The sequence below is a fragment of the Calonectris borealis genome, chromosome 2, assembly GCF_964195595.1.
Source record: "Calonectris borealis chromosome 2, bCalBor7.hap1.2, whole genome shotgun sequence".
Taxonomy (NCBI): domain Eukaryota; kingdom Metazoa; phylum Chordata; class Aves; order Procellariiformes; family Procellariidae; genus Calonectris; species Calonectris borealis.
In genome coordinates this window covers 8,564,032-8,591,243 of record NC_134313.1, presented here as the reverse complement: position 1 = coordinate 8,591,243, position 27,212 = coordinate 8,564,032, and the positions used below count along the sequence as shown (strand labels likewise).

The 27,212-nt window shown below is 39.4% G+C and overlaps 1 long non-coding RNA gene across 6 annotated transcripts; it reads right to left on the bottom strand.

Moving 5' to 3' along the window:
• Window positions 1-27,212, bottom strand: LOC142078510 (uncharacterized). Of its 6 annotated transcripts, XR_012672249.1 has the most exons (9): window positions 26,949-27,212; window positions 26,092-26,215; window positions 19,762-19,946; window positions 18,366-18,557; window positions 16,451-16,532; window positions 15,626-15,737; window positions 14,804-14,997; window positions 7,773-7,958; window positions 1-2,581 (listed from the first exon to the last, which is right to left on the bottom strand). It is a non-coding gene; the product is annotated as an uncharacterized LOC142078510 (long non-coding RNA). The 6 variants fall into 6 exon arrangements; XR_012672248.1 differs by lacking the exon at window positions 19,762-19,946 and having other exon boundaries at window positions 18,366-18,563; XR_012672247.1 differs by lacking the exons at window positions 18,366-18,557; window positions 19,762-19,946.

Genomic DNA, 27,212 nt, shown 5'->3' with positions numbered 1-27,212 from the left:
TGCAGTGTGGTTTTTTTAATGTATTTATTTCCTACAGTTACAAGCCACTTCAGTTTGTTTTCATGTGAAGACATATGACAGCTGTGTTTGAGTACATGTATTAAATACTAGTACAATATAAATGTACGCATAAGAAAAATTCCACAAGACTGACAAACTGCACATGAACTAAGCTTCTTAAAAAAAACCAGCACTGTTGTTATCTGGCATGTGGAAAGGCTAAGACAGCACTAACCAAATTGTCTACTAGATTAATTATGAGATAACATATTTACTTTGATCATTCAGAGAATTTTGTTAACAAAGAACACTTCCTTTCTTCCAAGTCCAAATACTATAGAGAACTAGGAAATGCTAAGTATTTACAGCAAAGAAAGCACTTTTTTTTTTTTTAAGAAATCAAGATCTGTAGATTCTGCTTCAAAGTCCTTTTTATAAATATACCTACATGAATTATGAAGCCAAACAGATAATATTTTTTAAAAAATGATTTTAACTGAGATTATATTAAGTGTGCAAGCTGCTTTAAAAACAAATCTTCGTAGAGGTGGTAGCAATGAATTGGATCAATAAGTAAGTTCTATCACCACACGTGTTCCTGTGTCACCAGAGAGAACACCCAGGTAACAGAAACAAAACAGTTATGGTCACGGGACCGTCACAGAAGAAGAATGGCTGTTCTTGGTTCACATTTGGTCATTCACTGCCTGCTTGAAAATCACTACCTTTCTAAGGCTTATTAGTATAGCTTTTGCAAGACTAAGAAATCATAATAGTTTTAATTCTGATAAATTAAAGAGAAAATCTTTCACTTTTCTAAGTACTTGTATCTTTGGACATAATCTTCTTTTACAGAATCACTATAGCAAAGTTGAACAAATAATACCTAAGTTTACTATACTATCAAATAAACTAAACAGTTTTTCTTTTAAGTGTTAGGGAATAAAAAGATAACATTTCAGGAGGGGAAAGAATGGAAAGCTAAAATAGTGATAGTGCAAGGATATTTTCTGTCTTAGCAGCAGCTACTTGCATAGGCCACTCCTTTAAAAAAGACGACGAGAGAGAAACAAAGGAGAAAAGAAATCCCAGACAAGATCCAGGAAACAGCATGTGCAGATCCCACTCTGAGAAGTGGAAATCGCTGAAGCTTTTTTGCAGACGGCTGTTCTGTTGACATGATTGCTTTAAGTCATTTTGGAACTGAATCAGTGAAGAGTTAATTCTGAAGAAGTACTTTCAAAAAGCTGTTATTTACATGAAAAATAAACCTTTGTAGTGCCATGGTGAGGGGGTAGCACAAACCAAGATGACCATATATGCTGGTTTTGGCTGGGATAGAGTTAATTTTTTTCACAGTAGCTAGTCTGGGGCTGTGTTTTGGATTTGTGCTGGAAACAGTGTTGATAACACAGGGATGGTTTCGTTCCTGCTGAGCAGTGCTTACACAGAGCCAAGGCCTTTTCTGCTCCTCACCCCACCCCACCAGCGAGGAGGGGAGGGGACACAGCTGGGACAGCTGACCCCAACTGACCAAAGGGGTATTCCATACCATATGACGTCATGCTCAGCACATAAAGCTGGTGGAAGAAGAAGGAAGGGGGGAACATTCAGAGTGATGGCGTTTGTCTTCCCAAGTCACCGTTAGGCGTGATGGAGCCCTGCTTTCCTGGAGATGGCTGAACACCTGCCTGCCGATGGGAAGTGGTGAATGAATTCCTTGCTTTGCTTTGCTTGCGGGCACAGCTTTTGCTTTCCCTATTAAACTGTCTTTATCTCAACCAGGAGTTTTCTCACTTTTACCCTTCCGATTCTCTCCCCCATCCCACCAGGATATGTGGTGCTTAGTGGCCGGCTGGAGTTAAACCACGACACCATACCACAAACAATTGTATACGCTATGCATTGTTAGCGCAAAAATACATCTTGTGTCATATTTTTTTAACGTTTATTTTGGCCTCGGGTTATATCCAGCTTACAAACAATAAAGCACCATCCACTCATAAGGAGACTCGGAACATGGAATTTCAGAAAAAAAAAGAAACAAGAAAAAGCAAGGCACATCAGACAAAATGCCTGCTAAGTATTTGACAGCATTTATAATAATTTTTCCTAAGAGTCATAAGTAACAGAAGCTGCTAAAACTTCATAAAGCAAGTCTGGTTTATGGATAAAGGTACAACAAATTAACCACCACTTGCCATTATGTTCCAGTGAAGCATAATTCCATAGCTCATACCACAAAGCAGCGAAAAAACTCTGTTTTGAGTGATACATATGCAACAGTTTTGTGTCTCCATTTCAGACTAGATTTCAGGAAATCATACCTACACTATTAATAACAATCAGGTTAATTCATTTGAAGGCGATTCAACTGTGTCTACAGAAACAGCGTTAGAGATAGATACATGCGTATATGTATTGATGACAGCTTTTCCTTCTGGTGTTGTCCAAGAATAGCCAGGCGCAGCAAACATCTGACTGAAAGCTAGAACTGGTACAGCTTCCAGTCGGGGATGTTTACAGCAACAGACTACTATACATCACTGCAACTGTCTAACAGTACAAAGCAGCCGGTCACCTTTAGAGGAGGGGAAATAAAAAAGAAAAGATTTAAGACATGCTTCTATAACATTCCAACCAATTACCGTTCAGCTAATTCTGAGGAAAACTTTATTTTCACATTCAGTTACAAAAATACAGTTCTAGATTCTCAACTTACATTAAATTAACAAAGTTTCTAAATGCAACATATTAGAATACAAATTCTCAATTTTTAATATACATTTAAAGACCTCTTTAGGTTCAAATGTATTTGTTTTTATTTTATTTACATATATTTCATTTTATATTTATTTATAAATATATTTTATTTATACATTTAAAGTATAAATAAATAAAATAGATTATTTTTTTAAAGATTCCTTGACTTTACTTCCCTATACCCTCATTCCTCGAGGTCTCAAAAATAAATGGACTTCCACTTCGAACATTCTATGAATTTTGCAGATAGCTATCCTTCCATAATTATTTATATTTTTAAATAAAGCTATATGCAAAATTAAAGACAGTAGCAAAACAAGCCATGTTCATAATAAAGAAAATAACAGAAACTTGACAGAATTCTGAAAACATTTCTTTTCAGTGTCAGAATCCTACCTGATCAGTTTAAAGCTCTATTACCACCAACTAATTAAAAAAAAAACCCCATACAAAAACAAACCCAAAACCAATTAGCTTAGGGTAAGTGTTAAAGGAGAGGGACATGGTGGGAAGGAAAACAATAACAGCTTCAGGATGGAACCATTTTACTTCCCATCTTTAACAAGTTACTATCAAAACTCCCACAAGACTGCCTTCTGTTCTTCAACAATCAATTTCCTCTAAGTTAAAAGAGCCTTTATAATATTAAAAATTAATATTTATAATGCATAACTCTTAAAGAGGAAATAATAAATTACTTTGGTTTAAATTAAATTAAGTGCATTGCACTGAGTTAGTTGTTGCATATTCTCCTAACGCTCCGATTCCACACTGTTGTGAATAGAAGTAATCCAAAAGTCAAAATTCAAAGGACTCCTGTGGCACTCCTGCTGTTGCTAAAGTTTCCCCCTTCTTTGCGATGGACGTGGAGGGTCTGAAACTGCTATCAGCAGACTTTTTTTTTTAACCATATAATTCTGGCTTGATCATATTCACATAACACTTATATGCCTTCATTTTGTAGTTTATTATGGGAATGTCTTCCTTTTACTACTGAAAGCAGACTAATATACTCCAATTTAGCAATCTTTATCCCCTCAGAAAGAAAAGAATTTTGTGAATAAAAAAGTTTTCTACTGCCAGATTATATGCAGACTTCAGTAAATTAAGGTTGCTTGTTCTGAGGGGTTCTGTTTAGGCTTCCACAGCAACTCATAAAAAAAAAACAAATTAATGCAATGAGTTTAAAAGTGAAGAAAAAATACAATATTCAACATTTCTCAGTTACAGAAACCCAATCACATTCAGTTTTCAAATAAAGGTTTCCTCCTGTAATGTGAAAACTTGTTAGTAGTAAGTGAATTTTGTTATTACAGCAGTATGCCAAGATTAACGAGGAAGCTGCATGCAGTCACTATGGATACCATGCTGACCTTCATTATTTTTGAGAATAAATAGTTAAAAAGCCAGTGGTCATTTGCAAGAAAGGCCTCTTCAGGCTGTTCCAAAACTAAAAATTCCTATTTTACATTGGAAGGAAATAGACTATTTCATGCAGAGGTAGGCACATGGTATTTGACTAATTAGGCTGCTGAGCATTAAGTTGCAATGAACCATTTCTTATACTGCTTACTTCTTAAGGAATAATGAAGGTTACTACAATGTCACCTGCCCAAAGAGAACAAACTCCACACAACCTCTTTTTGTTTTAACATGTAAATTATTGTAAAATAGCCAATATACATGACAATCAAACTCACTGTCAACTACAAATACTTACACAGCATCTTACAAAGTGATTATATTTGTATAAAAGGAGTTGAAATTTTCATTTCCAAATGTGGTGTTAAAAAAGGTAGAGCCATTACAGATCACTTCGTACAACTATGCTTGAAAGATACAACTTCTATAAAAGCTCAATCAAAACTTGTATTTGTTGTGTATTTATTACAGATAATTTATGACGAATATGTATGTTTGCTGTATAGTTATTATGAAGCATCTTCAGCTATTGTCCCACTTCCTTTTTTTAAACCAAATATAAGTAGACAGCATACTCCAGCTTTCATTAAAGGCACTGCCCTCTCATTTTCGTAAAGCTTAAAAGCACTGAAAACAAACAGGATTTATTCTAACGTCATCATAAACCGAAGAATCTTGACTGCTGGCTTCTGTTAATGCATTTAACTGTTTTTGTTAAGAACAGCAATAAAGATATCGTTCTTTGACATGTGAAACCCCCTAAAAAAGGGACCATTACGATACCTAAAGTTTGTGTTCATTCTCAATTTCCAAATCAAAGCCTTGCAAGGTCACAGAGATTTACTGCAATTTTCCTAAGCCTCAAGCAGTATTTTACCACGCTCGCTGAACTTTTACTGCACCTTATGTGAGCACCTTGAGCAAAAAGTTCAGCGAGATAGGAGGAAGGAGGGGAGGAAGGAGAAAGGAAGAGGGTGAGGAAGCAAGCAGCCAAGGAGAGCTTCTTCCTTCTCTTCTCCCCACATCTTAAGACGTCCTTACTCTACAACCAGCATGACCACTGTAATTCATTGAATTTGAAGCCTCAGTTGTCACACAGAAATAGCTAAATGTAAACGGAATCAAAGGAGTCTGTCTGTGCACGCATGCTCGTGTGTGTGTTTTGGATCAAGGTCTTGTCAATCAGTCCACCTATCAGTCAAAGCAGGTTAGCCACATATGCCTGATGCAAGCAAAAAAGTTACTAGAACTGACAGAGGGAGACAGATGGTCACTTTTGCTATCTTTTTTTTTTTTTTTTTTTTTTTAAAGTCATGTGTATTGACCAGAACAGAATTGAGAATTAAACATTAAATCCTAAGTATAAAAAGGATTCTGGAACCGCACACAAATTTAAAAAATAGTAGGAAGAACTTCACAATGGAAGTCAACAGCCAGCATTCTCCAATTTTCTAGTAGTTAAATCTGGATTTTAAAATCCTATAGTATACTATAGTATGGTCTGTTTAAAGACTAATGCTACATGGATTGATATGCTCTCAATATGCTCTTTTCTCCTTCTCCCACAAACTCCTCCTAAGTATAAATCGAGGCAAAAAAATTAATATCCAAACATTTAATAGATTCTTTCCCTTTTTACCTTATATTAATGTAATTATACCAAACTATTTAAATACCAACCCATTCTTCTGATACTGTAGTTAAGTAGCCAGAACAGATTTTATATTGGAAATGCCTATTTATTTTTTTTCCTTTCTTTGGTGGGGGTCAGGGAGAACAACTTCTTTTCACTAGACAGTTTATTTCTAAACTAAGTGCTCATAGAAATTTATCCAACTCTGAAGTATTAAGTGATTAAATTCTCACCATTTTTATACATTTTTAACTAGCCTTATAGTTCACAAGCATTTTTATTCCACTTTTTCAGGTATCACAAGGAATAAATTAAGCTGTTTGCCCTGGGTCAAACAGTGTGTCTGAATTTTAAGAACCATCGCTGCAGCTCATACGTAATCCAAATCACATCATCTCCAATAGCACTTATGTCATGCAGTGACTCAGATGTGTGTTACTGCCTTGAATATTGATTGTATGTGGTAGCGAGCTTCTAACACCCACAGAGAGTTCTCTGTAGCGCTAGAAGTTGTTAACGCACGACGAATTACGATGAAGTAGGAAGCATACATAAGTAGTTTTAACACTACATTTCCTGTGTATTTTCAGGAAAGCACACTATGCTTCTTTTGATCACTAACACATACGCTGTACAACTGGCAATTTTGGTACAAGGAGATAGAAGGATTTTTTTAAATTGGGCTGTGAATTCTAAAACAATGAAAGAGATTGAATCTAACATTACAAATTGTAAAGAAAGAGGAAAAAAAGTGTCTTGATATTTTAAAAATGTATGGGAAAGCATGAAAGTACAATGTTACTAACATAGCTGAGGTCGAATTTACTGAGGGCTGGATGCCTATGCCATATATAGATATTTTAGAAAAACAAACACCTAAAAGTCTGTGTTGTAAAACAATATTCTTATCTGAAAAAAGGAGATCTAAGGAGGACAGACCACAGAAAAAGGATGATGGTGTGAGCCAAAATAAAGTTCAGATTCAAAAGGCCTTCTGCCCAACTGCCCCACATCTGAGTCTGAACAAAGTTAGAACAAAATAATAAATTTAGTCTGCTATGGCTAAGAATGATGGCAGCAATTAGATATCGCCCACCCCACCACCACAGTCTTATATTCCCCGGGCTGAGCAACACGGCTCAGCCTGAAGAAACCGTATGTTTATTCACAGAATACCATCCTGGCTCTCCATTAGGTGGAGTAACATACCCAAGAAGTTATTTAGCCAAATTAAGCCTTTATTTCAGGCAACTTGGGAAGTTCTGCAGTAATCGGTCATCTCCACAGTCACCACAGGGGGCAGGAAGGGGCTAATCCAAGATCATTTTGCTTTAAAAATGAACTAAAAAAACCCAAAAATCCATCTACCACACTAAACTTATAATGAATTACCCTCATAAAAATCCCAACCAGTAGGTTAACCTGCAATCAAGAACAGAAAAAGGAAGAAAGAATATTAGCACCCTTACTTGTATTTTTTTTCCTCGGAGCACAGACATTCAGCAGTTTATACTGCTATATGATAAACAGCAACATGCACTGCTATATTTGTTTTTCGATTTTAAACTTTTCTAGCAGGATAACTGCATTGACCATAAGAGAAACCTGAACAACTAGAACTACAAACCTAGGAGAAACGTGAATACTCTGAACATATTAGGCCAGATTTCACTTAAAGATTTGATCCCTTTCCTTATGTTCCCATAAATGTATTCCTCATGGATGGGGGATTAAACTCAATGGGTTTAACATATAACCCAACATTGCTCCCCACAGTACGGTTCTAATTTCATAGTTTCAGCTATTTACCTTTCTCTTTGGTCCCTCTTACAGGAAAGGAATTTTTGCCTCATTCCAGGTAAAGAGCTAAACTGAAAGTAGATTGTTTAATCTAGGGTAGATTCTTGGAGATACTTAAGCTATTAAAACAAATCACTAAATATTTTACAGCTACCTCTACATGACATGTCTCCACGTTATCCTGAAGAGCCTTCCAGTTCCTAATTTGGGCCCATAGTCTGCCTCTTCTTCCTTCAAGGTAACCAATATCTCTGGTCCAAGATGACAACGCTGTCTGTAGAAAATGAGCTCCTTCTTTTTAAAGGCATCTTTAAGTACAAGATTCAGAAGATCCTCCAGTCTGAAAAATACAAAGTTCACATTACTGAATATACAACAACTGATCTGATCATTCTCTCTTTCAGAGAGTGGAAGACAGAAGCAGGAGGGCAAAGAACAACCCTAACACTTGACAAGAAACAGAAACAAAGAATACATTTAATAGATATTCTTTGCAGTAGTATCAGAAGAGCTCTACCCATAAAAACATAGTCTAAATACAAATTAATATAGTCTTTACTATTTCCAGTAGCAAGTTTCCTAAAATGTTGAAGCCCTCCATGGCTGCCGACTCAAATATGGCCAAGCATGAATGGAAAAACCTCCCTAAAAAGATCAACACCAAAAAAGCTATGTATGTTAGGCTAGGTTTTTGGGCTTTTTTTGTTTTGGTTTGGTTTTTTTGTTGTTTTGTTTGTTTGTTTTGAGTGGATATCAACTGAGTCTGGTGTAGCAGACTCAAATCAATGACATGTTTAGCATGCTCCTTCACTTAATGACTTTTCATCACATTTCCAATTATAATTCTCTGGTGATACCAGCTGCCAACAATAGTTCTCTGTAACACTGTGATGGAAACAAGTTGAGAATTGCAAGGAGACATTCATACTGCAAAGTCCCTTTGCTTACCTTTGCTGAACAAGGGCACATTGGGATAGTCTGCTAACATCAGCAGTCCAACAATTAAGTCTACACCATATTGCTAGACTGCTGGAGAAGCTGGTAAGGCCCAGGGCACCAAGAGATCTACAGGCAATACAAGGTAAGTGTTCCTATTTTAAGGGTAATCCTATGTGAAGATACTCCAATCCTTGCAAACGAGTATGGTTACAAATATGACAAATCCTGGTATTCTCACACTTAATTTCAGTAAGCAGAGTCTGGAGATTGTTACTACAGCCTGCAGACTTTTGAAGGCGCTCACAAGCCATGTCTGGGACAACCAGGGGATCAGGCCCAGCCAGCACGGGTTCATGGAAGGCAGGTCCTGCTTGACCAACCTGATCTCCTTCTATGACCAGGTGACCCGCCTCGTGGATGAGGGAAAGGCTGTGGATGTGGTCTACTTGGACTTCAGTAAAGCCTTTGACACTGTCTCCCACAGCATTCTCCTAGAGAAGCTGGTGGCTCACGGCCTAGACAGGTACACTCTTTGCTGGGTAAAAAACTGGCTGGATGGCCGAGCCCAGAGAGTTGTGGTCAACGGAGTTAAATCCAGTTGGCGGCCGGTCACGAGCGGTGTTCCCCAGGGCTCAGTGCTGGGGCCGGTCCTGTTCAATATCTTTATCAACGATCTGGACGAGGGGATCGAGTGCTCCCTCAGTAAGTTTGCAGACGACACCAAGTTGGGCGGGAGTGTTGATCTGCTGGAGGGTAGGAAGGCTCTGCAGAGGGACCTGGACAGGCTGGATCGATGGGCCGAGGCCAATTGTATGAGGTTCAACAAGGCCAAGTGCCGGGTCCTGCACTTCGGCCACAACAACCCCAGGCAACGCTACAGGCTTGGGGAAGAGTGGCTGGAAAGCTGCCCAGAGGAAAAGGACCTGGGGGTGCTGGTTGACAGCGGGCTGAACATGAGCCGGCAGTGTGCCCAGGTGGCCAAGAAGGCCAACGGCATCCTGGCCTGTATCAGAACTAGTGTGGCCAGCAGGAGCAGGGAGGTGATCGTGCCCCTGTACTCGGCACTGGTGAGGCCGCACCTCAAATCCTGTGTTCAGTTTTGGGCCCCTCACTACAAGAAGGACATGGAGGTGCTGGAGTGTGTCCAGAGGAGGGCAACGAAGCTGGTGAAGGGCCTGGAGCACAAGTCTTATGAGGAGCGGCTGAGGGAACTGGGGTTGTTTAGTCTGGAGAAGAGGAGGCTGAGGGGAGACCTCATCGCGCTCTACAACTACCTGAAAGGAGGTTGTAGCGAGGTGGGTGTTGGTCTCTTCTCCCAAGTGACAAGCGATAGGACAAAAGGAAATGGCCTCAAGGTTGCGCCAAGGGAGGTTTAGATTGGGCATCAGGAAAAATTTCTTTACTGAAAGAGTGGTCAGGCCTTGGAACAGGCTGCCCAGGGAAGTGGTTGAGTCAGCATCCCTGGAAGTATTTAAAAGACGTGTAGATGTGGCGCTTAGGGACATGGTGTAGTGGGCATGGTGGTGTTGGGTTGACGGTTGGACTCGATGATCTTAGAGGTCTTTTCCAACCTTAATGATTCTATGATTCTATGACTTTGGTGAAAGCACAGTGTCGCAACAACATATTATCCCTGCTGTACAAAGTAAGCTCAACTCCTCCATTGCAATTAAATCCTGAAGGATATAAGACTGAGAAGTGATCTGTACACCAGTATCAATCCTAACCTGCTCCCAGAGAATCTACAAATTTTTTTAATTACTTCAAAGAAAATAATCTCAACCCAGCAAGCATGCAAGTCACGAACATCAGATTAAGTGCATGGCACTTGGTTTTACAAAGCATCTTTTTTTTTTTTTGAACTTGTGCATAAGGACAAAGTTAATTATTTGCTATGCAATAATACCCAAGAGACCCATTCTTTTAAGTACACATATACAGCCTGCTTCCACAAAGGAAACAGTCCACGCAAGTACAGCATGCAGTCATGGCATCCACTGCAGGTTCCACCACCTCAGAACAAAAACCATACAACAACAAAAAAAAAAAAGATACAAAACACCTTTCAACTACTCTCAGAACGATCATCTCCATTTAAAATGTAGATTTTACCAAGTTCTCTTCAGAAAATAATTTTCAGGATTTACTGACAGTAATTGGAAACAGACATAATGTGCTGGCAAAACAGTTCATTTTGAAAACTTTACTCCATATTCTCAATCAATCTCACATAGGATCTGACAAACATACTTAGAAAATTACTACTTTCATAGCCTCTCTCTCAAACATGATTTCTTCTAGAATCAAGCCACCTCCTTCAATAACTTAGTACACAACAAGAATTAAAATAGACTTTCCTAGTCTGTAAATATGCCAGGAGTATATCTGACAAATTTGAGTCATGTTTCCCTACTTGGAGCAATGTAAGCATTTAACATTTAGTTATTGGACTACAATAAGAAGAGGCACTCAATTTTTTTTTTGGAGAAGACAGAAGTGACTTTTAGCAGGAAATTTTTTTCTAAATCATGAAAACAGTCTTTGATTTGTATGAAAATCAAAAATTTGTATGACTTAAAAATTTTGCTTACCAACTACTAAATACATTAGTCTTTTGCTGTATTCTATACAGAATTACCAGTATCATCTAGAAAAAAAAAAGTGTCATGGCATTCACAGAAGCTTCCTGACAAGCACAAAACCCACCATACTCACGGCTGAGAAAGTCAAAAGAGGAGGCACAGAGTACCACCAACTTCTGGAAGGCACATGGAACACAACCATCTGGAATTAATTTTTAAAGACGTGGACAAAAAGATAATTGTGAACAGGTAAAGATTTATCAAAGGCAGAATGTACCCAACCAACCCCACATGAAGAACTGGGGGGCTACTTTGATGAAAGTTGAATGGCGCATTAACACACTTTGACTTCAGTGTGGCTTTCAGAGTCTCCCACCACAGTCTCACCTGGGAGCTGAGGAAGCCCGAGCTCAACACACATAAGGGAAGATGAGCCAGAAAACTGGCTGCATCTCTGGCTCACGCAGCTGCAACCAACGGCTGAACATCCAGCTGCAAGCTGGTAAGGGAGGACCCCAGGGCCCAACACAGGGCTCCAAACACACTCATCAGCAACCAGGAAGATGATGCAGAGTGCACCCTCAGCAAACTGGCAGGTGGTAATGAAGTGGAGGGGGGCAGAGAAGAAGAGGGGGCTGACACAGTGAATGGCAGCGCTTCCACCAACAGAGACAGACCATGACAAACCCGAGGAGGGGGCCAAAAGAAACCTCATCAGGCTCAAGAAGGAAAAGCGCAGAGCTCTGCACCCAGGGCAGAAGAACCCCATGCATCAGCACAGGCTGGGGAGAGCTGGCTGAGTAAGAGCTCTCCTGGAAAGGGCCCAGATGCTGGGGCAGAAGCCAGCTGAAACGGGAGCCAACATCTCACTGCAGAGAAGGCAAACCGCAGAGAGGACTGCAGGTAAGGGATGTTATCCCTTCTCTGCCTGCCACTGGCAAGGCCACTCTGCAGACACCGGGTGCTCAGGTGAGGATCCCCACTTCAAGGATGCTGAGGAACCAAGGAGGGTCCAGCCCTGGGCTACCAAGGTGGTTAAGGACCTCAAGGCATCACCCACAGGGAGAGGTTGAGGGAGATGGGCCTGTTTTCTTTGCCAAAGAGAAGGCTAGGACCATCTAAGAGCTGTCTACAGCTACCAAGATGGGAACTATAAAGACAGTCAAGCCCAACCCTCTTAGCACTGGCAGATAGGATAAGGAAGAGCAATGGCCACAAAAGGCAGCATGGGAAATTCAGGTTGGACATGATGACAAACTTTTTCACCAGGAGGGTGGTGAAGCCCAGGAACAGGCTTCCCAGAGAAGCGGTGGATTCTCTGTCCTTGGGGGTTTTCATGGCTTTGTAGGACAAAGCCACAGCTGATCCCACCAATTGCTAGTTAGAGCCCTGCTTTGAATCAGTGGTTGGACCAGAGACCTCCAGAAGTCTCTTCTGACCATTATACTTGCAACTCCAAGATCTCATTAATCCCTGTGATATGCTTTCAGCTCTATAGCCTTGTTTATATCCTCAGACGTGATGAAGTCAGTAAGTCTTTGGAAAAAGAATTATCCATAGATGACATCAGTACAGACTTTCCTATAAATAGCCAGGTGTTACTAATAGACTACAGTGCCAGCAGCTCCAACAGTTCTGAAATCACAAATATTTAATGTTAAAACTATTTTAATCACCTGGTGCCAAATACTTTAAAAAATAAACTACAGAAAAAATAGAAATTGCTTACCTAAGCGTACTGAATTTAAGTATGCTGCCAAACACTATCCCATGGTCACCTTTGTAGATTACTCATAATGTTCTTCCAGAAAAAGCCTTCAAGATTATAATTTTATGGCAGTATCTTTAAGAACAGGCAATTTGAAAGATATTTTCACTTAGCTTGCTTGTAGAAGCTCCCTCAAGTTTGAAAGAGGCAGTAGAATGTTTCCGACAAGACATATTGAACACGAAATTTTTAAGATGTTACTCAAGCAATACACAAGGATGCCTCACATTTAAGGATAGATTACAGATTTTAAGTCTCTATTTCTCCCTAGCAAGCGTCAATTTTGTTTCCTCCCAGTATTAAAGACAGCTTTTCAGATCATAATAAACTAAACAGAGAAGATGGACAGCACGACCCATCAAACTGTTCTTTTGTCACACTACAAATGCAGAGCTTTAGTGATAATCAGAATTAAACCAATTACAGTAAACAAACAGTTTGGGAGTAATTTAGGAATAGAAGGACTGGTTCCTACAACTCACTCCTAGGACCACACAGATTAAGCAACAATTCAATGCAAGAGACAAAACAGCTTCGTGAAGGGGAAACCTAGGTCATTCACGTGACATTATAATCCTGCTTTTTGGGTACTTTTGGTCCAGTGAACCTTGAATTATCTCATGCTGTCACTGAGTTTCAAAATAAGAATGGAAGGTACTCAATTTAGTCAGTAAGACAGTAGCTAAAATGAACTCTCTCTTCCTTGCATTGACTGGTGTTTTTCACACCTTTGGTGAACTAATCAATGTATTAATCTAAAAAAAAAACCCTACACCCACATTAGTGGGTAGTGTACTGCAAGAGGAGATCTGCAAAACAAACCCAATTGTGCTGAAGACAATATTCAAACTACCTATATTCCAGGGGATCTCACTACAGAATAACTCTAGTCCTACCTATGGTCTAAATAGCCTTAAACCACATGCATTAGCCAAGTCCAGAAGCACACCTTTCCATTTTGTTTCATCCAAAAGAAGTTGATTTGCATGTTCCACAAGAACTGCAGAAGAGTAATTGGAGACCATCAGAACAGTCATGTCAAAATTGCATTCCTGATCCCAATTAAAACATGAATGTAGTTCACTACATGACCTTTAACTGTTGTGCATCAGTTTAGTGAGATGTCCACTGAGTGCCAAAGTAAAGTAAATGGCAGGAGAAGCACATACAGCAGGAAAGCCTTTCTGAAGCTTTAAGCCATTAGATAATTCACCAATTTGAATTAGAGTAATATCCCAATGCAGTTTCATTTGGCAGCAAATTTTCTAAAAAAGTTGGAAATTTACAGGTCCATTCTGGGGTTCACATCAGTGTTCACAATGTCAAGAAATATCCTAAACCTGCATTGCCAAATGCTATCCAGTCAGAGCTACTTCTACTATTTGAAGAGCCCTGCTCTGAGCAGGATTTCAGAAAAATTTGTAGGATCTGCTACAAATTATTCCTACATTCAGTCTTGGCAAAGTACTCTCTCAAAGAAAATTATTTAGGATTCATCATCTTCATCTTTGAAACCAACCAACCCCCCTAAAATAATCTATTTCTTAGGGGAAAAAAAACAGGATTAGCAGTAAAGAATGCCGTTATCCAGCCTACAGTGATAGGCATTCTGAAGATAATAATGCACAGTCATTCCAAAGTTAATCCTGAAGCAATTTTTATTAGCTGCATTTTAAGTCACAGAACCTAAACACTTAAATTTTATGCATGCCTGCAAAATACAGTCATGCATGAATGCAATAACTACATGCAGCTGAGAACTTTGTCACACCTCAAATAGAGAACAACTGTGCAGTAAGATGATCATTTAGTGCAATTTGGTATTGCTTTATAATTATTTTAATGAGGGAGGCTGTTGCACAATGACCGTTCCGAAAACATGAAGAGAATACTCACGCCACAGAGCCTGACTACTGGTGCGCTTTCAGGATGGTTTAAATTGAACATGGTAAGAGCACTGTGGCAGAAGAGTAGTCCTGCTGTCTCTGTCTTCCAGCTGAGGGATTCCTGCTTCCTCCACTGTTACAGCAATTTTATAATTTCACGATGCAAGTTACTCGGACAACCACTATATTAGCTGCAAACTAATCCTGGGAAAAAAAAAAAAGAAAAAAGATCAGTTTTCTGCTACAGCAGGTAGCTGATCTCCGTTACTGGATGGCAGTAGAATCCTTAGCACCAACAGGAAGAAGGTACCGTATAGGGCAGGACTGCCTGTTCTAGTGGCAATACAGTGTTAAATCAATATAGGTGAATTGTTTAACCACAACTGGAACCTTTCCCCCACACCCCACCCGCCCCACCACCCTCAAGAAAAAGATAGCAATACTTAAGATCTCTGGTATCAATGTTTTGAGTGGGGAACAGTACTGTGAACGAGCTGTGCATCTCATAAAGACACACTAAACAACAAAAAAATGAATTTGGCAAAAACATGCACCTTTAAAGGTAGTATCAACTTTATAACCATTCAGATGTAGCTTCAATACTTCCATGCCTTGCAACAGGAAACTGACATTTGAGAAAAAAAAAAACAGCAGAGGAACACCAAGTTGCCTTTCACACTCTGCATCAAAGTTCACCCCAATTGCAAGTCTGAAAACTAACTGTCAGCATTTTTTGTTAACGCCGCATGTTAACGTGGAGGTGTTCCCACAGTCCATGCCAAACCCAGTCAGCAGACTCCACCTCCACAGAAATCAGCTGTGCAGAACTTACATGGCAATCACTTTTCCTAAATGCTGGAGGGAGTCAGAAGTCTGTCTGATGTTACCAATGCTCCACCTGCTGGTATGTGGACAGTACAGATTAGTCCAGAAAGTCTCCTGACCTTGGAGAGGCAAAGACAAACCAAAATAATGCAAAAATAAACAAAAATGTTTCCCAGTAGTCAGAAGTATCTGAAGCACCTAAGGCAAAACCTCCTCTGAAGAACTTGGTAGTATAATACATTTCTGAATACTAATATTCTTGAAAAGTATTTATGAAAACCGCTAACCAAGGATGTGGTTCAATCCTTTGATGGCTGGCCGGCTACTAACACGTTAACATTACTTACTTCACTAAGTCAAGGGTACAGCTCTGCAGAAAAGCTTGCATGAGAGATGCAAGTGAAGCCTAAAAGTGGAGCTCCCACACAAAAACATCATTAAGTCTGGAGCTTCTACATTATAAATTTGATTTTATCAGGATTTTAAAGTGAACTTTACTAGTGCCCAAAATAAAAATCTCATTAAAGCCAGGCATCTCCGCAAAACAAAGAAAAAAATTAAAGCTCATTTCACCACATTTACATATGAAAAATGATGTGTTTACAAAAATAAAAAATAAGCAAACGTGTGGCTTTTCATAGGAATCCTGCCATACCTATTTCATAAACCAGATGACATTCCCTGAAAGACGTCTGAAGAGCAAAGATGCTACAGTCCTTAAGACTTATTTCACCTGTTGAAAGAGCTAACAGACATCTTCATTCAGCTTTCCATAAGGGCTGTCATCTGTTTCAATTGCTTTTTTATAAGCCAAAGAAACCAGGATAGGTACCTGAAGAAAACTCTCAGGGTGTTTGGAGATTGACTCAACTTGTAAATCAGCTATTTTCCTCAACCTCTTCTATGTTGTTTACCTGCAAGTGTGGGACAAGTTACTGAAAGCACTTTTTACAGACACCCACTACTTCTGTTCTTTATCTGAGTGACCAACTGCAAATTCTCAGTCAGTTTTGCAGAACTGTTGTATCTCAAGCAGACGTCAGTGGAGACCACATCAGCTCAACAGAAGTGTTGTAAAAACATCAAGAAATTCCTCTAAGGAATCAATTCAATTAAAAAAAAAAAAAAATTCATGTGCAGTTTGTACTCTTCTTTCAATGTGAAGAATTAAAACGTAACTGGTACTAGAGTAATAAGCATCAGCCATAGCATTTCTAGAACAAGTATGTTCTGTGAAAATAGTTAAATAAAAGTTAACCTGTACAACAGGACCAACGAAGATACACTTAAGGAAACGCTGCAAATATAGGCTTCCAGTCATTGTATAAAATAAACTCAAGCACCAACAGCAGACCAAAACTCACCGCCCTTCCACAAAGCCACAAAAAATCAGCTGCCACTTAAACACAAGAGAGTATCACAGCTGGTGATATTTGTCAAGCTCTGTATGCAAATGAAATCTTACATTTAATCTTTCAAATTCCAACTTAACTCCGATACTATTTAAAAATAGAACTCTAATTATATTCTCCAACTTAAAGCAGTAGCTTAAAAGACAGGAAACATCACAGAGTTATCAATAACTTGTACACCACAGTGCTTCAGTCTCCAGTGATCTGAAAGTCCTATCTGTGCAAAGATTAACCAGACAGCTAAAATAACTTCTTGATTCTACAGGAGGTGAAGAAATGACTGAAGCAGACAGACACACAGTTAAAGTTAACAGCATATTATAAACTGTCTAAACTATTAAGGAAAATTCCGCAATAGTAGATTTGTAGTGTACCAGTAAATTGACAGAAAACCAGTATTCACCTTTTCATTTAAAGCAGGTGACTTAGTAAAACATTCCCCTTTTCACAAAAAGAAAAATAATTAATGATTAACCGTCTTTGAGAATTGCAGCAGAGGTTTGGTTTTATTGGGATGCCTGGTATTCTTAGGAGAAATTTAAAAGTAATACTATGCATAACAGCAATTCAAGCTGTGTAAATAAAGGTCTTGTTTCTTAATTTACATATAAGCAAGAAGGGAGATATCAGTAACTACAACAATAAGGAACTTCACACTGACATTTGTGTTGTGTAAGAAAGAGCAACAAATAAACCAGTACTTCCCTCTGATGTTGTAGTATGCAACTTCACATTAACATACAGAATCACAGCTTCAATCGGTTTGTTAGAAGCAAGGAATGTTTAAGTACATAGATTCATTTTACTTTCCTGAGATTTTCCTGCTTCTAGTTAATATTTGGCATAACCTGACTTTTAACTGCTTAGTGGATTTGTGTGTATCAAGACAAGTCATTTAGTCACCATATTCAAAGTGAAAAAAATAATTGTAAAATTTTGATTAGGCTTTTGAACTCAAAGCAGTCATACAGGTTGAAATCAAATGAAAAACACAAGACCAGACAATCATGCCTAATCGCACAATATCTGAGCATATCAGCTACTACATTTATTTTGTAATTAGTAATATTAAAAGCATTGGATCAGATGCAGCAACTTGTTTTTCAAGTTACAGAGTAATTAAAAAAAAAATCAGAGGAAAGGGAAGAGTCAAAATAGACAGATGTGTACTTTAAGCAAAGAAAATATCCCAAGTTTCCTTGTTAAAGAATCTGTCTCATATCACAGCTGATTCAAGTTTTGAACATGGCAAGCTCTGTTTAGTGTTACGGTTTTCTTTCTGCTATAAAGGCTAGAGATACGGCATACCAATCTTCATAAAGCTCTAGAAGTCACCTTAACTTTCCTTGGTATTTACTTGAAATACTCCCTTGATATATTCAGAACAGATGAGGGACAGGTTGCAGAAGAACTAGCTTCCCTGATACCAGAACATTCCCAATGTTCCAGTGACCTGAAAGTGCCTGATCCCGTCAGCAGACACCTTAGCTATCCCACAGCAAAGGGCCATGTGAAAATGAAGATGTCCTTGACCTACAGGGAGGTCGGAGAATTAGGCTCATAGAAACACTACCAAGAAAAACATTCTTGAAAACACTGCCTTTGTCTTACTGGAATAAAGTATACACCTGCCAAACTAATATTAAAAATTAGTTAGCTGTAGTATTTCTTGTCTTAACGTAATTTGATGGAAAAAATGTGTTTACTTATCCTTCTAGAAGTGAGTGCAATATTGATTATTCTTAAGTTAAAATTTTACTGGTTAAGTTTACTGAACAATAATTTAAGATAAGCAAAACTCCAGAAGAAATAGATTGAGGGGCAATGATGAGAAAGAATATTTATTTACAAGCACGATCCATGTAAAATCAGATCATTTAGTTACAAAGTTTATCAGCAGCGCTAATAATGTATCACATGTGGTCTCTATAAAAAGCTAAAGATACTCTCAGAAAACATCAGGTTAACAATACACACTACACTAAGCGTATGAGTATGTTGTAAGAATATACATTAAAATAATGATGCATATCAAATATGAACCAGTCAGCCAGCAGAATGAAAATGGATAAAAACAAAAAGCAACAGTCTTTAAGCACAAAGGTGCCCATCTCCAGGAAGAGCCACGAACACCACACAGCTTTCACACCCTCAGCCTGAGCGCTAGTAAGGATGAGGCAAAAAAAAGGAAGATGTGATGGAAAACTCACAGCAATTTTAACTTTAAATGCTTAATCAAAGCTAACACTGATGCGAGATTATTGCTACGAGTACTGACTCTCCAGATCCAACAGCTGAGACATGCCTTAGAAATTCTAGGTAACAGCAGCTAAACAGCTAGACAGATCACCATTTGCTTAAACCAGAACAGAGTTTTCAGTTTCTTCTACTTTTGTCCTTTTGTTTCCAACTTCTATCTTACTAAATAACTCTGCCCTCTATTTTACTATTCTGTTTGCCTGATACTGAGGATATGGGGAAAAAAGACAGTTTGGTGAAAGTTAAAAAAAAGAAAAAATACTCTGTGCCAGCAGCCCTGAGCAGTCTGTACCCTGCAATATATGCTTAGGAAGCTCACGCACTAAGGAGCATTTTCTGCCAAGCTGCAGAGGGTCAGCAGGGCATCTTCTGTTGCCAAGCATCAGCTTTGGGAAATAGTACTTTCCAGAAGGTACAAATTTGAGCCTTTTCTGCACGTTATCAATAGTACACAACGTACCTCACCACTCACCCAAAACTGCGAACTCACACTGTCATTTCTGCATATAAAAGTACTCGGTGCATTGAACACTCCAAACGATGAACTGAGCAGTTTAAGATAACACATTAGAAAAGAGCTCAGTCTTCAGGAACACTTAGAAACACTTTGAACATCAGAAGAATGACAACCCTGCATTTGGCTGAACCATGCTGTATCTGCAGAGAAAACAATGAAGTGAATGAAGAAAGTCCTCTGAGGCTCATGTGGCATTTTGATTTATTATACTCATGTTAAGCCTCCAACGTTCATTCTCCACACAGCTCTGACACAGCAAAAGATTTGTTTTGGACTAACTTATTTTATTTCTATATTCTTTACATAAAATGCCCACGTTCTTACAAATTCCACTAATACCACTTTGATATCTAACATTGTGTTGATTCAGTGTGAAACGCAAGAATCAAACAGCCTTTTAGTAGTTTAGTTTCCTCATTCCCACAGGATTCAACACGCCCTCAGACATGAAACAATCTTATCTAGGGCACTTCTTGTGAATATTTTAATCTTTTTTCCTTTATCTTTCTAACCTTCATTTCTGCAGAAATACAGACCTAATTCACTCAACCTTCTTGTGCTGTTAAAATTCTTTACTGGTGTTGTTCAGACTGAGGGACCCTAAGATGACAGTGTACAAGGAACAAACTGATATTACTAAAGGGTAATTTCAGGCATAGAAAACTTATCTGTACTAAATAAATTTTAAATTGCAAGGTGGGTTGTGTTTCTCATTAAGTGCCAACTCAGACAAAGCAATGCCTCTTTACTGGGTAGTAGGGCATCCTCCAGTTAGACCAGTTCACTGCTGTTTTAACTTATGGAACTCCCTAAAAAAGAAAAAAGCAGGAACATTTTGAAACAAATATAAACAGGAAAGACTGAGATTGCTATTGTATTGACAAAGTTACCGATAGGCTGATCAACAGGATCTCAATACATTCTCTTTCATGTGTATGCCTTATTATTATTATAAATTTTATTCTAACCTTTTTGAAGCGAGAATCAGTGGGGGAGGAGTTTTTCCATTTCTGTTTTTTTTTGTTGCTGTTGTTGTTGTTGTTGCTGTTCCCCCCCTGCCCAGTATAATCCTTAGCATTGTGCTAGGTGTTACAGGATCAATCATTCATCAGTACAATCATCCCTTTGTTCTTCTTTACCTTCATCACTCCAAGAGTGCCTCCAAGCAACAGTCAGAAAAGATCATCAAGCCAAGCAATGGTCAGGCTAGACAGCTACCGAAAAAGTTTTCAAACAAACTAGATAAAATACATTATGTAAACAAAATCACAAATATGTCCTGCCTCCTTCTAGATCATTTCAGGAAAAAAAAAAAAATCTATCATCACGCAGCATATCCATATTATCCAGGTACTAAGATTTTAGACCATTTTAATATTATTCTATGTTATGCATGCTAAAGATAGATCTGAATAAACTGCAGGTGAAGTCTATAAAACTGAACAGGTTTCTTTTTAAGGTTTTCCAGTCCAGATAGTTCTGAAAGCACTGACCTTTCTACTCATCCCAGAAGCTTCCTCTGACAATAGGAAGCATGCTTTCACCATCATATATGCTTCCAGCTACAAGATTTTTACCTCTCTGTTCCATAGATCACAAAAGGAAAAATCCCCATCACATTAACTAAACCAAAAACACAAGCAGCATGCACACAGCATACTCACTTGCACAGTCTATTCAGCTTGTTCTCAATCTGATTATTCACCTGTTTTGTACTGACTGCCATCTGCCCACTCCTCCTCCTGTCTGTCTCCCACACAGACTTTGTGCCATCTCATTAGCCTTTTTTTTTCTTTTTTAGCACCTTCCTGCACACTTCTTCCAGGTCACTGATACATACAGTGAATAAACTTAATTGCAAGATTGTTTCCTGGGGCTCCCCGTCATTACATTTCAAATTGACTCCAATAGAGAGGTTTTGCCATGTTAACACTTAAATAAAACCCTATATACTTATTTCCTGTCTTTAAATATATTTATATACATAAAATATGTATACCGATAAATTATACCTATTAAATATGTATATAATATATTTAAATACATATTTAAGACAGGAAATAGATTCAAGACCAAGTCAGCCACTACTCACACTTTTTTCCCATTTAAACTGCAGCATGAGCACTAACCACCAGTAGATACGTACAAGAGTAAGCATGCAGGTATTTGTATTTTAGACAAACAATCCACTGCTTCACAGAACTTGACAGTTGTCTCCATTAACTCTATGGTTGTTATAGCCAAATCTTATCACGTGTTGAAAAGGACGCTGGGATTAATTATGTAGTTCCAATCTGGCCTCTTTATTAGTATCAGGAATGTTCGTTTCCTAAGTTGTACATGACAGTCGCTTAAAAGTCCATCTGGCTTTTTTGATTTACACCAGGAACTTCCGTGCTAAGAGTTCATGAATATATTAACTGCACTGATTTTTTTTTCCCTTTCCTCTCCTAAAGAAAAAAAATGAAGTTTTCAGCAAAACGCTTCTGTACGAACGAACCTGTAAATGCCTGTTAGCATTTGGAAATTTAGGAAGTAACAAAGAAAGATTCCATGCTTCTTTACATAAGGAGGGTTTGTTTAAAAAAAAAAGTAGAAAAATAAATCCAAAAGAGCCTTCGCTTTGTCTGCCACTGACCTTTAGACCTGACACCCACTGCATCCTGTGGGAAACTTTCTCCAAGAGCCAACTTTCTTATAAATATTTTAGCAGGTTTAAGCATCCAGATTACATTTTATTTGCCTACATCTACAGAATGAAAAGGCTATTGAATAATGACAACATATATGTGGAATATCTGTAAAGCAATAAAATATAATGTAATGGAATCTTGAATGTGCTACATGCAGATGCTTTTGAAATAATTTTTTTTAATGAGGTTTACTCTTACAGCTGCTACAAGTCTCTAAAATGTATACAACTGCATTGATGTCCATTTTCCTGCATATGGTTTTAAAACAGATTTGCATATCCCCCTAAAGTAACAAAAGCACTAAAAAAAGCCCATGCATTCCTAGATTTCTGTGATAAAAGCAATAGTGATAATTCAATTCCCTACTCAAAAATGAAAATTCAAGTCCCTCTTAGATGTTTTGCCAATAAATTTCCTTAAACTCTGCAAGAATGGCTCACTCACAGGAATTTGTTTAGCTTTTAAGTGTCAAAGCACTGCACCTGTTCCTTTTCAGATAACCAGTCTCCTTGTTGAGTCTTATATTCCCCTTGTTTCTCCATTACAATACGAGATTGTTTCGTGCAGCATGGAACAGATCACTTGTGGAAAGTCACAGGAAAGATTTCTTCATTACTTCCACAGGCCTTCCACATCAGCACTCCTCTCCAGGTGCGCTTCTCCTCCACGTCAACCCTTCTTCCCTTCTTGTATATGGTTTGACTGCAGAGCTATATGTCTTGTACAGTCGCATACATGACTGCGCTACATCAGTGCTCATAAGGAAACTTTCCAGCTGTTCAAAACAAGCCAGACAAGGACAACCACGTTCAGCAAGACAGGTAAGCAGGAATTTTGCTCCCTCACACTGCTAGAACACTAACAAAAGAGACTAGAGTATACTTAAGGAACGCTTTTTATTTTTAAACTGAAACATTAGATACTGTTCAAAGAAGGTGCCCCATTTACTTAGAATTAAACTATAAACATTGCATTACTGCAGGATTTTATGCCAGCAAGTTTCAGCTGGATTTAGCAAGCACGAAAAACAGAAGGAATGTTTGGTTTTGAGAGCTTATAATGGAGGGTTTGCTTCAATTTCAGCCATCAAGTGACAGTATCTTCTTTATACATGACTAAATGCTAACTACAAGAACAAGTTTAAAGCATCAGTGTTGGAAGGCACAATTGCTCTCCAAGACCTTGTAACAACAAGCGCACAGTAATAGTATAGAAAAGCCTCTATTTTCCAGTCCTAATATTATTCAAGCTTCTGTTGAAACCTTAGTCTTTTGGGTTTTATGGCTGTTTTATCACCAGCCATCAAAACTGCATTAGTGGTCCACCTCTGGATGATACAGATCGAGACTTCTGCCCAGTAAAACCTCTCTCTCACGATTATCTCCACAGACACGTTACTTCACAGTGGTTACAGTTCCCATTACCAAAAGGAGCAGGAGGACAAGCTGTGTCTCACTGCAAGTTATTCCTCTGATGTCTCCTAGGAGGACAGTATTATGCTCCTGGCACAGATCTCTTTGGCATGCTCTTAAGAAATTTGCATGTAGACTTTTGAGATAACAAGCAGCCAGTAACTATTCAGCTCTCAAAACCTACAGTAAGATAACGCCAATGAATTTTCATGCATGAGAACAGCAGGACAGGATGTACAGTGCACGCTTACATAAGACACAAGGCACTGCTGGGAACCAACAGGAATGAATAGCATAAATGGCTCAGAAAAATGCTGATGTCACTCGTACACGTTTGGGTTGCGCCGGCTTTCTGTACGCCAAGTTTCTCGGATCCTAAAACTGGCCTTTTTGGTTCTTTGTAAAATCTCACAGTTTGCTCTGTTTTACCAAGATCTTGAAAAAGAACTTGTTTTCAAAAACTTGTGTTTCTTCCTAATATTAAGATGAAAGATAAAAATAAAATCCAAGAAGACTCTAGATTTACTGTAGCACTTAAAAGCAAGAATCTAAAGAAAAACAGAAAATGTAATGGAGAACTGGAAAAAACATGTAATATGTAGACAAATACTCGCTCCTAATACTTACTGAAAAAATAGTTCAAGCACAACTTATCTGTGTTAAAATATGACCTCTGCAAACCTACAAAGGTCAATGAGACTTAGAGTAGTTACTCAGTGAGCCCTGCTTACATAAATTAAAGATGCCTAAGGGTAACTATGAAACCGGGTATTTCATTTTTCCAGGGCACCTACATATTATGAATTAACAATAAATTGCCATTTTACCAGAGCAGCTTTCAATTTTGTTAAGGAAAAAAAAAAAACAAACCACAAAACCAAACAACCCCAACTGTGTTGTGCTTACCTCCTCCTCAACACAGAAAAGCCTTGCTATTTAATGTTAAAACTGATTATGGAAGTTTCATATTAACTTGAGTAGACAAATGAGAAACTATAGATCAAATTACTTTCAAAAATCCCCTACAATATCAGTCAAACAGTGCTTCTTCCTCAAGTATCCTTCTATAATAGTTTTTAAAAAAAAAGAAAAAAAAAAAGAGAGACAAGTAATCTAGCTGCACAAGTTAGTATAAAGCAAAACTGTCAAGAGGGAAAACTTAGCTCACTTAGGTCAGTATTCACAGGAGAAACTCCCAGCTCTGCGCTTGGCTGCTTTCACCTGTTACTGCAGTGGCTGCACACCACTTCAGAGCAGCGCGTGAACCATGACAGGTAACCCCTTCACAGTTCTAGGACTCCTGTATTGAAGTTTTTGCCTATGGCATACTTAAGGCATTTGATTTTCTACAGAGAGCACCATATAAGGTGAGAGGGAAAATACTGCTCCTAAAACTGAACTACTCAGTTTATCTTTCATTACACATGTAGGGAACTTATTGTCACTCCCTTTAGTATTTTCTTGCAAATACAGAGGCACGCTGAGATAGCATCAAGTTAATGCAACCACCCAACCCTGGCAAGTAACACTAAACAGTATCACAGTAAGTTACAAACCAATGCCAGAAGTAATTTCCTCATCATATCAAGTATATCGGAATACCTCTCTTCTAGTTCCCTACCAGAACACCAAATCTAACACCATATAGCTCAGAGATATCAGCTATCAGAGATAATCAGCCACATTAGAAATTCCAAGGTTTCCTTAGCAGTGGAAGAGGACACCAGCTTTGTTCTAGGCAAACAGGAGAAAAAAACCCCACAAACTATTTGCACTGTAGAATGGCAGCTCTTTGAAGCACTTAAGAGCACACTTCATAAAAATATGAAGTGTAAGATGACCACACAGTGCAGATCATGCAATATCACAGGTTATTAAATGTCTTTTTAGGCACGCGCCTATTTCCATCGAAGTGTAGCTACTACAGGAAAATTCTGCAAGCAAAACATTCGCATCCTGGCTACAGCCTCTATGCTACTATAGTAGAAATAATATCGCTATCTACCTGTTATTACTACAGCAGATAAGCATTTCACAGTCATTAGTATATTTATTCACAGGATGTTTTTGGACAGCATCCGATTTTGGACTATTCCCGATTCACAAGCAAACAGAAGACTGATGCAGAAAGATTGATCCAAGGTCACAGAGTGAGTCTGTGGTAAAGTAAGCAACCTCACCTGGTTTCTTTCTATTAGTAAGTCATTGCTGCTCCTCTAAAGTATTCTTTGACCATGAAGAGACAACAGACTGCCTGTGGCATTCAAACTCTACATGCTAATAGCAGCTTCACTCCAGGGTTTTCTAAAAAAAAAAAAAAAAAAAAATCACACCCAAGGGCCTTGTACTATACTATCACAGAATCCTACTTCAGCATTGGGCTGCTGTGGAGAAAACAAGGGAGATATACAGATATATATATATAATTAGGAAGTCTGCATTGTTTGTGATCCAGCTCTCTCACTACAGAAAAAAAGACCAGTCCTTGAATAGTTTTACTCCCTCATGCTACAGACCACCGGGCAAGAGCAAAGTGCAGGGAGGAAGGGACAGTCAACTCTGGAGACAAGTTATGCAAAGCTGGGGGCCGGGGCGGGGGCAGAAGTCCCTACAGCCCACAAAAAAACAAAAAAAAACAAAAAAAAAAACAAAAAAAAAAAACCAAAAACCTAACTTCTGTTCCCAGGTCAAGGGGGTCAAACGACGGGTGGGGGGCACAGTCCCCAAGGGCTGTGCGGTGGGAAAGGGACCCCCCGGCCCGGGAGGGCACGCTGAAGGGTGGGGGGCTCTTCTCCCTCCCCGCAAGATCCCCGTCCCACCTCGCAAAGCGCATTGGGGTGGGGGGCCTCTCCGCAGGCTCACTCCCACCGCCAGGCGACGGGAGGCTGCAAACTGCCCCCCCCCCCGCCCCTCGGCCGAGTAAGGGCGCTCCCGCCCCACGGCCCCCTCCCCGTGCCCCGCTCGCCGCCCGAGGCCGCGGCCTGCCCCCCCAGCCCCAGCCCGGGGGCGGCCTCGCCGGGGCGCCGCTCGCCCCTACCTGTGAGGGGAGGCGGCGGGGGGCGGCCGGCTCCGCCGCGGGGACCGGAGGGGCTGCCTCGCTGGGGCTGCCTCGACCGGCCCGGCCGCCCGCCCGCGACCCCCCGCTGGCGGCCACCGCCCTCGCTCGGCCGGCGGGTCCCGCGGAGCCGCCCGCCCCGGCCCGGCCCGGCCCGGCCCCGGGCCGGCCCAGCGGCCGCGTCTCCTTCTCGCCTTTAGTTTGACCTTTTCCGTGTCTCCGCTCCCTGTCCCCGACACACTTTGA